Source organism: Scylla paramamosain, chromosome 15, assembly GCF_035594125.1.
Source record: "Scylla paramamosain isolate STU-SP2022 chromosome 15, ASM3559412v1, whole genome shotgun sequence".
In the NCBI taxonomy this organism is placed as follows: domain Eukaryota; kingdom Metazoa; phylum Arthropoda; class Malacostraca; order Decapoda; family Portunidae; genus Scylla; species Scylla paramamosain.
This window is the reverse complement of record NC_087165.1, coordinates 6,646,506-6,659,434: the sequence shown is the minus strand read 5'-3', so window position 1 is coordinate 6,659,434 and position 12,929 is coordinate 6,646,506. Positions and strand designations below refer to the sequence as shown.

General features: G+C 38.1%; 1 protein-coding gene across 8 annotated transcripts in view; it reads right to left on the bottom strand.

The window, feature by feature from the left end:
- LOC135107333 (serine-rich adhesin for platelets-like) overlaps positions 1-12,262 on the bottom strand; it is a 108,977-nt gene extending 96,715 nt beyond the window's left edge. For 2 of the 8 annotated variants that reach the window (XM_064017049.1, XM_064017045.1), the window contains exons 1-2: positions 12,128-12,262; positions 9,068-9,129 (exon numbers count right to left, since the gene is read on the bottom strand). The gene's annotated coding sequence lies outside the window, so the exon portion shown is untranslated. Of the gene's footprint in view, positions 1-9,067; positions 9,130-11,314; positions 11,334-11,535; positions 11,708-12,127 lie in introns of those variants that run through there. The other 6 variants (XM_064017050.1, XM_064017051.1, XM_064017047.1 and 3 more) reach the window with 6 other exon arrangements.
- Between the last annotated feature and the right edge of the window lie 667 nt (positions 12,263-12,929).

Here is a 12,929-nt window from a genome sequence, read left to right as displayed (position 1 = left end):
TTTTAAAGTTGTATGAAATTAAAACATCTCATACAAATGTCTTGACATGTGTGAGATACTACATTACAGACATGAACTCAGTAAACAAAGCTGACATATGACAAATACCAAGGTGAATTGAAGTACAGGGTGTTTCAAAAAGGTGGTTCCAAACTGAAATTGTTATCTATCTCTGCAACCCCAAACCAACCATGGATAAAACTCACCCCATTTGAAGAGGTGGTTATTTGAAATTTTCCCTCACCTTTTCAAATGGTATGAGTTTTATTCAAAGTCAGTTTGTGGCTGCAGAGATAAAGCAGTTTCAAATGAGGTCCATTTTTTTTCCAAACACTCTGTACAGCAAAACAGAGGTGGAATAAACCAACCACTTATGGGAAATGTTGTATGGCACAGAGCACACCATATAAAGGGAGCAGTAGGTTAACTGAACAGATCATCTCTCTGTTAATGGTGATGAAAATAACAAAAAAGTATCATCTCAAAGTACACAGATTGAATTATAAGAGTTTCAAGCACAAAGTGAAAAAGTTACCATATGGCAGTGATGCTACTTCAGTAGGGTTGATATTAGGCAAATAATTTAAAGCTCAAGACATAAAAGAGATAAAGCTGAATGTGATCAAGGTTCAAGAACTACGAAGAAAGTCATCTGGACATAACGACATGAGGAAATTTTGAAGAACAGGAAGGTTTAAGTGAGTTGCTGGTGCTGTTGCAAAACTGAGTGACACAGAAACATAAACTGTAAGTTGTAAAAGAACAACATAAAAAAAACAAAGTATGGAGGGGGAAGGCATAAAATTCACATATATCAGGTCGAGGAAATTTGTGTCCATTATAGTTAGTAGGGGATATTGAAACACAAAGAAAATTCATCTCTGTGTAACAGAGAGAAAATACCCAAAGGCAACCCCTGACACTCAATATACACACCCATTTAATTAACACTCAACCCACAGTGATCACTACAAAGTTCATTCTGGTCAGCCATGACTATCTCATCTAATTCCGTAAGTTATGCACAAGCTGACTGATAGCATACTTAAGAGATAACCAAAACCAGAGAATGCCATGGAACCTTGTGAAAGTCAAGACATTTCTAGGACATGAAGATCCAGTGGTGGTAAAAACATGGGCTCAGAAATACAAGTTCATTCCAGAATCTGAAGAAACTGTACAGCAAAACAAACCTGGAACAACCTTTTGTTTGTATGCCCTTGCTGAAGCTCCAAACATTTTCATCAACACTGAAACATAATCCAAAGTAGGCCAAGATCATAAGAAATGTATGTTATTACAGAACAATGCAACAAAAAAAAAAAATCTGAATAATTGGAATGGGTTGTGAAATGTAAACCTTGTGATATATATGAAAGGATTACAAATAAATTTGAGTAATTTCATGTAGTATGATATATGCCAAACAAACAAAAATACAAGAGTATACAAAAAAAAAAAAGCCCATGCAACATATCCCAAAAAAGAGTTAGCAATTACAGCCTTTATTGTGGATGTGTATTGAGACAAAGCTGAAGGTGTCAAATGAGGGCTGGCTAGCTACTAGGTGTGGGAGTATACCAGGATGCTACTTGCAGCAAAATGATAACTCCAAGAGAGATAAATTTATCAATAACCAAATGGATGGACTTATGGGGGACTGCTAAGTCTTAATTCCCATTTTCAATAACTCAAAATCAATGCCCTTGTAAAAAAAAAAAAAAAAAAAAAAAAAAAAAAAAAAAAAAAAAAAAGAAGAAGAAGAAGAAGAAAAAAAAAAATCTGGCCAATTTAGTGGCAAAAATCTTAGAAAATCCCATGTACTTTCTTTTTCATGAGACGATCCCTTTCCAATAGCGCTAAGAGCATGAATGACATGTGTACAAGTGTGTGGTACTTTGTCTAGGCTACCCTGTGTGGGACTGCCAAATTGGTACATAGATAGAACAGACTTTCTTCTTAAATGTATTTTTTTAATGCCATTTTGAAAAACAAAATGTATATCTATGTAAGTATTGTCAATAACAACTCAATGCTGCAGCAAAACTATCTAATATTGAGACACTAATACAATCGCTGCTGACCTTTTCCTTCACAGCATTCACTAGTTTTCACCAACACAACCATCTGCATTTCATGAATAAAGCTCAGTTTTCAATTGGGACAAATATGTTAATGTTTTGTGGCTCTCCAACCCAAAGCTTTTATATCTCCGTTAGAATGATTTTTCTCTTCCTCAGTTACTTTTTTTTGGTGATGGAAATGTATCCAACACTTCCTATCATTCATATTACAGTAACTTACTGAGCTTCTTCCGTAAAGGCAATATGCAATTACCCCCTGGTACACATGCACTTTCACATTTCCTGCGATGAAGAGATTTTATCAACATTCATATGCATGTGCAGTCACTGTAATGCAGATGTGCTGGATAAGTGATAATATACAAGTGTACCAGAGAAAACAGGATGCCATTTAAGCCGATTGCTTTAACTTCTCCCTCAACGTATTTACAATTATTCTACGTAGATACGTAGATACTATTTTCTATCAAACCATTTCATTTCACTGGTAACTATTTTTTAAGGCTTCCATCCACAGAGAATTTCATCATACTGCAGAAATCAAAAAGTATAAAAAGTACATATAACTAAGTGTACATCAAATAAATACATTATAGTATCTATACAATAATTCTTAGGTCATATTCAAAGCGATCTTTGTATGCCTGGAGGTTAATTTTTGGAAACAAGCAAACAATCTTCTATGTGGAATGATTGAGAACTTGTACCTAAAGCCAAAATATTCAAAATTCTGATTCCAGTCCTCTGCAAAAAATTTTTCCATCTCTATCTATGTACCAGGCCAGCAATGCCAAACACAGGGTGGCCCAGATAAAGCATCACATATTCACACAAACACACATTCACATTCTTAACCCTGTCAAAAAATTTATGTTGGAGAAAAAGTGTGCAGCTGGCAATGTGGTGTTCAGCCCATAGCTCATGGAGTGGAGTCCAGATACAGCCTGGAGGGTGGAGCTCCAATGAATACCAAAAGGTTGAGAAAAAGTCATATGATGTTAGTATGTTAGTATTGTTTCTTCTAACACATTTTATATGACACTGCTGTATATGAGAACTTGGTATGAATAATGCAAACTAGGAGGCTGTCCAAAACTGCTTCCATGTCAAGCAACAAATTTAGTGTCATCCCTGAGTTAGTGCTAGACTGAAGGAGTTGATGAGAGAAGGCATTCACAAAAAAAAAATAATAATAATAATTAATTAATTAATTAAATAAATAAATAAATAAATAAATAAATAAATAAATAAATAAATAAATAAATAAATAAATAATAATAATAATAAGTTCTTAGTGAACTGTCACGATGGATACTGACAAGAGGATCTATATGATTTTCCTTATAGGAAGAGGTACTTGCTCACCAATAATATAAATGTAGCATTCACAGGATATGTTTCCCATTATCACATTAACTGAATATTTCAAGAGACTAGTTCTGAATGGTGCAGGCAATCCTGCTACCATTACTGCTTAAGTCCTCAATACGAAAAATCACACAATGAATGCATGTAATGTCATATGAATTTATTGGTTAAAAAAAGCCTCTAATTTTCACCATCTTTCATCATCATCAATTATCATCATAAAGAATGCTCAAAGATATGGTCACAAGAAATTTTAATCATTCACAAATTTCTCTTACCACATCATGCCTGCCTGCCTGCCTTCCATCTGTTCTCACGCATTCTTTTCTCATCTTAACCTCAACACAAAGTAAAATTTACTCCTCTCATCAATACTCTTCTTTAATCCCAAAACACTTCCTCAAGCAGTTTTTCTTTACCTATTCTTGTGAAAAAGTGCCATGTACTAATCCACTCTCTATTACACCCAACTATGCAATGATGCACAAGCAGGACTGATCATGTCTGTGTTACTTTCCACTTGCCATACAGCTGCTAAATCATTCATTATGTTTACAGAATGAGCAATGCACAGCTGAGTATATGGTGCACTGGGATGAGTAGAAAGACTGTCACATAAATGTCTTCCACAAATTACAATCATCATAATTACAAACATGTCACAGAGAAAAGGAGCAAAGAATGCCATATATTTCACTGTACAAAATCCCAAAAAAGGTAAAAGAATATGGACCAATAGAAAATCTGAGAGATTGTAAGTGAGAAATATAGGAAAATATAATAATATAAAAAAATTGTGAGAAGTGATACTGGTTATGCCTCTTATTTACATTTTCTTTCTTTTTACCCAATAATATACTGACATGGCCACAAGCCAAGTAAAGTGTTACACTCCCATTCTCTGTATTTAGAGTTTTCCCTCAACTTTAAGCCCTCTGATGTGCTAAGAAAATATTGGTAGCCAGGTTTTGTAAGAAGACACTCAATGTCTCAGAGGACTTATGATTACAGGAGAACATAAACTGGAAGGGGGTGAAGGATACTCAACAACTGACCACAACTATACACAATGTACTTAATTACACCTAACACCCAACACTTCATCCTGCCTCTACCACTGTTTGAAAATTATTGATAGACTTTTACATCAAATCCTCAGTAAAAATTCAATGAAATAAATGAGGTATATACAAACCTGAAATATTGTGATGTTACAGCTACAGTGGGGTTTGCTACACTAAGTCAGTGTAAGTACTAACTACATTATTACAAAAAGTTTTCATGGAAATGAAAATAAATGTTGACAAGCTTCAGGAAACAAAAGTACTAAAACACACATGAATCAGCCAAGTCTACTGGCATCAAAGGAGCATTAGTCATCATCGTGGACTTGTGAGATTGAGTGGTGCATTTATTTGCACATTTTGAAATTTAGCAGTAATAACACACATGAACCATATAATTGCTGCCATAATCTTGCCAAACAGTGAGAAAGTTTACTGAGTAAAGAATTATTTGAGTGAGAAAGGTAAATATGGTAGGTGGAAAAAATTAAATGTGCACAGGTGGCAAAGATGAACATTGTTAAGCAGCTTTAGTATGATATCACAGAAGACATGGACACACAGACACACCTCTCTTGGCATGCCCAAATACAGCTGATCATAAATTAACAAAATGATGTGATATGGTAGGCTACTTTTCTATCTTCAATATCACCAGAAATATTATTTGCACTACAACTAAAAAAAAGCACATTTCTATGATCAATGATAGTACTTGTTATCAAACAGCAAGTGGGAAGACTTGGTTATGTTGGTGTAAAAACAGTATGGCCTTGATAACACCATTCCCAATTCCTCAAGGTAATGAAGAACTACTTGTAAGCTCCAGATTGGAAACTATGAAGCCACTCTGAGCTTATGTAGGCAAGCTTCACTACTTATTATCCTCCTAAACACACACTTAATTAAAAGATGAAAACAGTCCCTAGTGATGTAATAAATTACTTGCTCAATCACAGACGGAACACTTACAAGATTACATAAAATATTAAGCTTGTATGAAAAACAGCAGTTGAGATTTCATTTTATACACCAATGGTATTGAAATGAATGTGCTGGATGGCAACGTCAGTCTTGGCTGTGGGTCTTCAATGAACTAACTCTAAATAGATGCATTTTCAAAATTAATATGGTGACTCCTACACCAGCCTCAGAGTCCCCATCTGTGGAGGAGACTGCAAATGTCCCCAAGTAGGACTGCTCTTTTGGTATCAACCCTAAGTGTCTTGACACACCCCTCAACTTTTTCTTCATTAACTCCTGCAACATTTGCAGTCTTAGATCTAATTTTCAATATGAGGAACACCCCCTCTCCTCTACTAAACCTTAGGTTATTGATAGTAACCCCTTTTCTGTTCTCCCCTACTTTCTCTATATTCTTTTTCAATCCAAGGTTGGATGTCGCATTTGTGTGTGCAATGACTAAACCTGCTTTCGTGCCCATGTTCTTGTATCTTCCGAATTTTCCACCATCTGGCAACAAGTACAGTCACTCTCAAACTAAATTTATTTGTGCTGTATACCTCTCACCTAACTCTGACTATAAGAATTCTTTGACTATTTAACTTCCAAAATGGAGCACATTCTGACTCTCTTCCCTTTTGCAGAGATCTCCATTATTGGAGACTTCAATGTTCACCACCAGCATAAACTTCCCTCTCCCTTCACTGACCATCCTGGTGAACTAGCCTTTAACTTTGCTATCCTCCACGACCTAGAGCAATTTGTGCAACACCCTACTTGTATTCCTGAGTCTTGGAGATAAGCCCAACATTCTTGACCTTTTCCTAACCTTTCATCCTTTTGCTTTTGCTGTCACCCTATCTTCTCCGTTGGGCCCCTTCGATCCCCCACCAACCTATCTTCTTTGTTGGGCCCCTCTGATCACAATCTCATATCTGTATATTGTCCTATCGCTACAATCCCTCCTCAGGATCCCCCAAAGCAGAGGTGCATCTACTATTTTGCCTCTGTTAATTGGGGGGACCAGAGGAGGTATTATACTGATTTTCCTTGGAATGACTGCTGCTTCTGTGTCAGAGAGCCATCTCTGTGTGCCAAGCACATAACAGAAGTGACAGTGTCATACATGGAGGAGTACATTCCGCACTTTTCCTCTTGAACTAAACCTTCCAAACCTTGGTATAACACAGCCTGTTTTCGTGCTATACATGACAGAGAGGTGGCCCACAAAGGATGCTTGAGCCTTCCATCACCTGAATCTCATGTACTTTATATTTCTGCCCGGAACCATGTCAAGTCATTTTTCCAACTAGCCAAAAACTCCTTTGTTAATAGAAAGTGTCAAAATCTTTCAAGATCTAACTCCTCTCGTTACTTCTGGCACCTAGCTAAAAACATCTCCAATAACTTTGTTTCTTTATCTTTCCCTCTTATATTTCAACCTGATGGCACCACTACCATCTCATCTGTTTCTAAACCAGAACTGTTCACTGAAACCTTTGCAAAAAACTCTACCTTGGATGATTCAGGGCTTGTTTCTCCACCCTCTGACTACTTCATGCTACCCATTAAAATCCTCGCAGTGATGTTTTCCATGCCCTCGCAGGCCTAAACCCTTGGAAAGCTTATGGACCTGATGGGGTCCCTCCTATTGTTCTCCAAAATTGTGCCTCTGTGCTTGCACCTTGCCTAGTCAAACTCTTTCAACTCTGTCTATCAACATCTACCTTTCCTTCTTGCCGGAAGTTTGCCTACATTCAGCCTGTTCCTAAAAAGGGTGACCGTTCTAATTCCTAAAACTACTGTCCTATTGCTTTAATTTCCTGCCTATCTAAAGTTTTGAATCTATCCCCAACAGGATGATTTGTAAACATCTTTCACTTCACAACTTTCTATCTGATCTCCTGCATGGGTTCCATCAAGGACGCTCTACTTTTGATCTTCTGGCTTTGCTTACTGAGTCTTGGCCATCCTCTTTTAGAGATTTTGATGAAACTTTTGCTGTTACCTTAGGCATATCAAAAGGTTCTGAGAGTCTGGCAAAAAGCTTTGATTTCCAAATTACCCTCCTACAGCTCCTATCCTTCTCTCTGTAACTTCATCTTAAGTTTCCTTTCTGACCATTCTATTGCTATTGTGGTAAATGGCCAATGTTCTTCTCCTAAATCTATTAACAGTGGTGTTCCTCAGGGTTCTGTCCTGTCACCCACTCTCTTTCTATTATTCATCAACGATCCTCTAAACCAAACTTCTTGTCCTATCAATTCCTACGCTGATACCACCCTGCACTTTTCCACACCTTTTCATAGACTTCCAACCCTTCAGGAAGTAAACAGTTCACACAGGGAAGCCACAGAACACCTGACCTCTGATCTCTTTAGAATTTCTGATTGGGCCAGAACAAATTTAGTATTGTTCAATGCCTCAGACTCAATTCTTCCATCTATCAACTCGACACAACCTTCCAGACAACTATCTCTTCTTTTTCAATGACACTCAACTGTTTCCCTCTTCTACAATGAACATCCTCAGTCTGTCCTTTACTTATAATCTAAACTGGAAACTTTATATTTAATCTCTAGCTAAAACAGCTTCATGAAGATAGGCATTCTGAGTCATCTCCACCAATTTTTCTCACCCCCCACCAGCTGCTAACTCTGTACAGGGGCCTTATGGAAACTTTATATTTCATCTCTAGCTAAAACAGCTTCATGAAGATAGGCATTCTGAGTCATCTCCACCAATTTCTCTCACCCCCCCACCAGCTACTAACTCTGTACAGGGGCCTTATCCACCTATGTATGGAGTATGTTTCACATGTATGGGGGGGATTCCACTCATATCACTATTTTAGACAGGGTGGAATCAAGTTTTTTGTCTTATCAACTCTTCTCCTCTAACTGACAGTCTTTAGCCTCTTTCTCATCACCACAGTGCTGCATCTCTAGCTATCTTCTACCACTATTTCCATGCTAACTGATCTTCTGATCTTGCTAAATGCATACCTTCCCTCCTCCCATGGCCTCACTGCACAAGACTTTGTTTTTTCTCTCATCCCTATTCGGTCCACCTCTCTAATGCAAGAGTTAACCAGTATTCTCAATCATTCATCCCTTCTCTAGTAAACTCTGGAACTCCCTGCCTGCTTCTGTATTTCCTCCTTCCTATGACTTGAATTCTTCCAAGAGGGAGGTTTCAAGACACTTATCCTTTAATTTTCAAGGATTCTTTTGACATCTCTTTTGGGACTGGCACCTGTGGGATTTCTTTATCATCTTTTTTTTTTGTTTCCTTTGCCCATTGAACCTCTTACATAAAAATACAAAAATCATTTCATGCTAGAACAAACAAATGTTGGTATAAATGAGGTCAAAGAACCAATAATTTGTGTACAGAGAAAACTATAAAAAGCAGGAAAAAAAGTAGAAAATGCCAAAAAAATTGCAGAAGTTAGCTATCCACATAAGCTATTATTCTGTAACATTATGTTCTCTGAAAGCAACAAAAATTTAAAGAGCTCAAATACCAAAAGAGTGTACATGCAAAATAGTAAGATCTAGAAATTGGATAAGCTTTCTCTCTCCTCACCTTACTGTTTGGCTGTTTGGAAGACTTCAACTTGGAAGCTCAACTTGTTAACTCTGGTCAGTCTGAAACACATGGTAATAGTTAAACTCCATCCAATGAAGCATTATCAAATATACTGAGAAGTGAAGATAAACCAAGAGCATCACCTTTACCAGTACTTTTCATCTATACACATTACAGGTGAGACAGGGACAGAATGAAAAGGGAAGATCTCACACTACACAAAATGCTGACATATAAAGGCAATGAGATAAGTACAAAGGAGTGGCATGTTTTGCAAAGGATTAGGAATTAGTGATGTCATCCTTAGCTTATCTGATTATCCTAAGAGACTAGAGAAAATGAGATAAGGTTATATGTATGATTAACATAGCAAAATGGTGTGGGTGTGACTATACAAAATGGAAGGACAGAGAGAGTGGGAGGAAGACCAAGGTCACTGACTGAAATGGCACCCATAAATAAGAAGAAAAAAGAGAGAATTAAGAGATTACGGTAGCAAGGGAAGACTGGCAAAACCCTAAAACCTTTATCCTTTTTATATACATGGCTTAAGCTTGTGATTAAAGCTGTTAAAAACAGTTGATCTTTTAAGGAAACAGGTAGTGGTTGGCAATGAGGATGTGGAGACATTATATGGAAAAAATAAAAAAATCAAAGGATGGGAGCATAAGTGGATTAGATATTCACTGGTGAAAAAAATAGTAAACACTATAGACAGATCTCATAGGGGAGGATCCAAGCAAAAGAAATCTAAATAGCTAGATAGATATGCCAGTAATCAAGGTCTAGATCCACAATGAACAAGCAAATTTCATGTTAAACATTCATATTGATTACTGATACTAAAGTAATGGTTGAGAGAGAGAGAGAGAGAGAGAGAGAGAGAGAGAGAGAGAGAGAGAGAGAGAGAGAGAGAGAGAGAGAGAGAGAGAGAGAGAGAGAGAGAGAGAGAGAGAGAGATGGATGCAGTTCTCTAACCATATTCATTATATAAGTAGTGCATTAATGAGTAGCTACTGTATAATTAAGCTGGGTAAAATGTTTAAGCAAGACATATATGAGAAATATCAAAGTCACAAAGTAGCAATATAGAACACATTTTCAGCAATGTACAGAGTGAATGAGGCTGTCAATGATAATGAATACAATAATGTAAGAAATGTGCACCTTGATTTCATTAAGAAAGGATAGTACCTTATTAATTAATGGTTCTTCAAAAATAAATAAAGATCATGATATGGATGGTAAGCTCTAAAATTTTAAGTATGTCTTTGCAGTGACATCTAAGAAATTAATAGTAAGAAATCTGAAGAGGGCTACACTACTACAAGGGTTTTAGGATTTTGAAGGATACTAATTACAACTCATCTCAAGAATGACCTGAAAGGGTCAATGTTTATGCACTAGATGGATGGAACAGGACAAGTACCCATGCAATGGATGGAATTTGACTAGCACCTATACTTTAAATGTTAACAAAGCACACAAACTTTATACATAATTATGACCTTGTCAAGGCCAAGTGGGCTTTTTCAGTCACCATATGTTTATAACTTGACCACACCACATCACAAGCACTGCTACACATAAACAAACATCATATTGCCATGATGGTGATTAACAAGTCACCCTACCTGAAGGTGTGCTAGGAATGCCTAAATGCATCTCAAACCAGTGTGGCACATAGCCATATAACATGCACCCTGTCCTCTCACCCTATCTTGAAAACACTACCTGTAGTACATCAGAAAAGGTAACCAAATTATTTCATGATGGTAAATATTAGGCACATTTCATGACTTTTGATACAACTTTTCACCCCACCAACAGCTGCACACTAAATGCTATGATACTAAAGCAACACACAAATCAGGCATAAATACATATTTCATTGGGCCAGCTGTGCTGCCCAAAACACTGTTCACTCTCTTCTTTCAGTACGTCTGGTCATATCACAATATATGCACCTCATATGTAAGCTTCCCATACACGTACGTTCCTCCAGGAGTTAATGATACCCACAACCTTCATATCACTTTGCACACTAATAATGTGTACAATCAAGCTTTCTGACGTTCCTATTCAACTCTATATTGTGCTTGCACGCTGTGGCCAAAACTGTGTGACCTATATTACCATACTGTGGCACAAAGTAGTTCATTCTGCAACAATTTAAAAGCCCGTGAAGCCGGATTCAATGTGAAGGTCAGGTGAATGACGGTCTAATCACACAGGAGGGCGTACCGGCACCACACTGCAGCAATGTACCAGCAGGCAAGTCACCTCGTGGGCCCTAGCGGTGGTGCCTGGTCACATGGGGCTCTGCACAGGCCAGAAAACAGAGGTGCAGTGTGGCTTTTATAAATAGCTTGGCTTGGCCCACTTAACTACACGATGGATAAACCTAAATTATCCTCCGTGACAACATCATTGAATGGTTTGTGAGCACCACACCCTGCACTCACGTCTTGCTGCTGCCGCCCCTAAGTCTACATGATGGTGAGGGGCGTGTGTGTGTCTGGGAAGGGCCCGAGGAGGTGGAGAGGGAGGAAGGTGAGCGTCAAGATGGCTGAATGGCGACGCTCAGAACAGCTGATCATCAAAACACAAGAACATCAGAGAGCAAAATCAACACGTGTGCAGTAATTACTACCCAGCCGCCAACTTCCACCACCTCGGGCAGTGCTGCACATGCACACACTCCTCTGGCCACTGCATATAGGACCAGGAGAGGTAGCACCAATATGTTAATAAATGTTAGGGTAAAGTACTTACAGGCCCTTGAATAAAGTTGTCAAGTATAGTATTATTTGCATTTATCCCTGGTATACTAAATGAGTCAGCCAAACCAAAACCCACACATCATCTGTTTCCTGGCCAGGCACTCAAGGCTAGCCCGTGTCACCTGGCTCCCCGCTGGCCAGGTAACATATTCAGAGGGTAAATGGATTAACTTAAGTACAGCAAACTTATTACACTTAAAACACTTTCTCACTTCCTCTGTAACACCTGTACACGGTCCCTGAGGGAACGGCAGGGGCCTCCTGATTCACTTACCGGTCTCATAGAGGCGGAGTGTATGGCCCAGACGTCTGGCTCCGCTGCCAAATGAGAGCCAGAGAGTGGTTTCAGGGGCTTCAGTTTACTAGTGAAGCAATAATCTACTGAAGCGCCATCTACACAATACGCGACAATCTTGCACATATTTGGCCATAATATGAGGTTTAGGGGTGAATTTTTGGCAGGAATTTTTTGATTGATGGAAAAACATGATATTTCTTTATCAAAATTCAAAGAAGGTATGTGATTTCATATTGCAGAATGTTAGTTTAGGGTTGTTTACGTTTGGTGTTTACATCAATCAGCTGAGGTGAGAGCCGTCCCCGCAACACAGGTAAATATTGGAAAACGAGCGCGTAATTTGAAGCACGTGTCTCCTCCTGCTCCTCCTTCAGGTGCCGTTCCGACGCACTCCAGCGGGGATCGATCGTGTGGGGGAGGATAAGTGAGCGGCGTGAGGGAGTCCGTCAGTTCACCTCCCCTGCCACCGCCAGATAAGTACGGCCTCACGCCACAAACATAATGTATTGATTACCATTAGCAATCGACCGGCGTGCACCCCTCCCTTCACCATTCACGCTGGTTTGTCTGTATTTATTTATGTTATCATAATTTTCAATCATCGAAAGTAATTCTGTTACATTATTATTATTATTATTATTATTATTATTATTATTATTATTATTATTATTATTATTATTGTTATTATTATTACTATTATTGTTATTATCATTGGTATTATTATTTTTACTACTACTGCTGCTACAGCTACTACTACTACTACTACTACTACTACTAC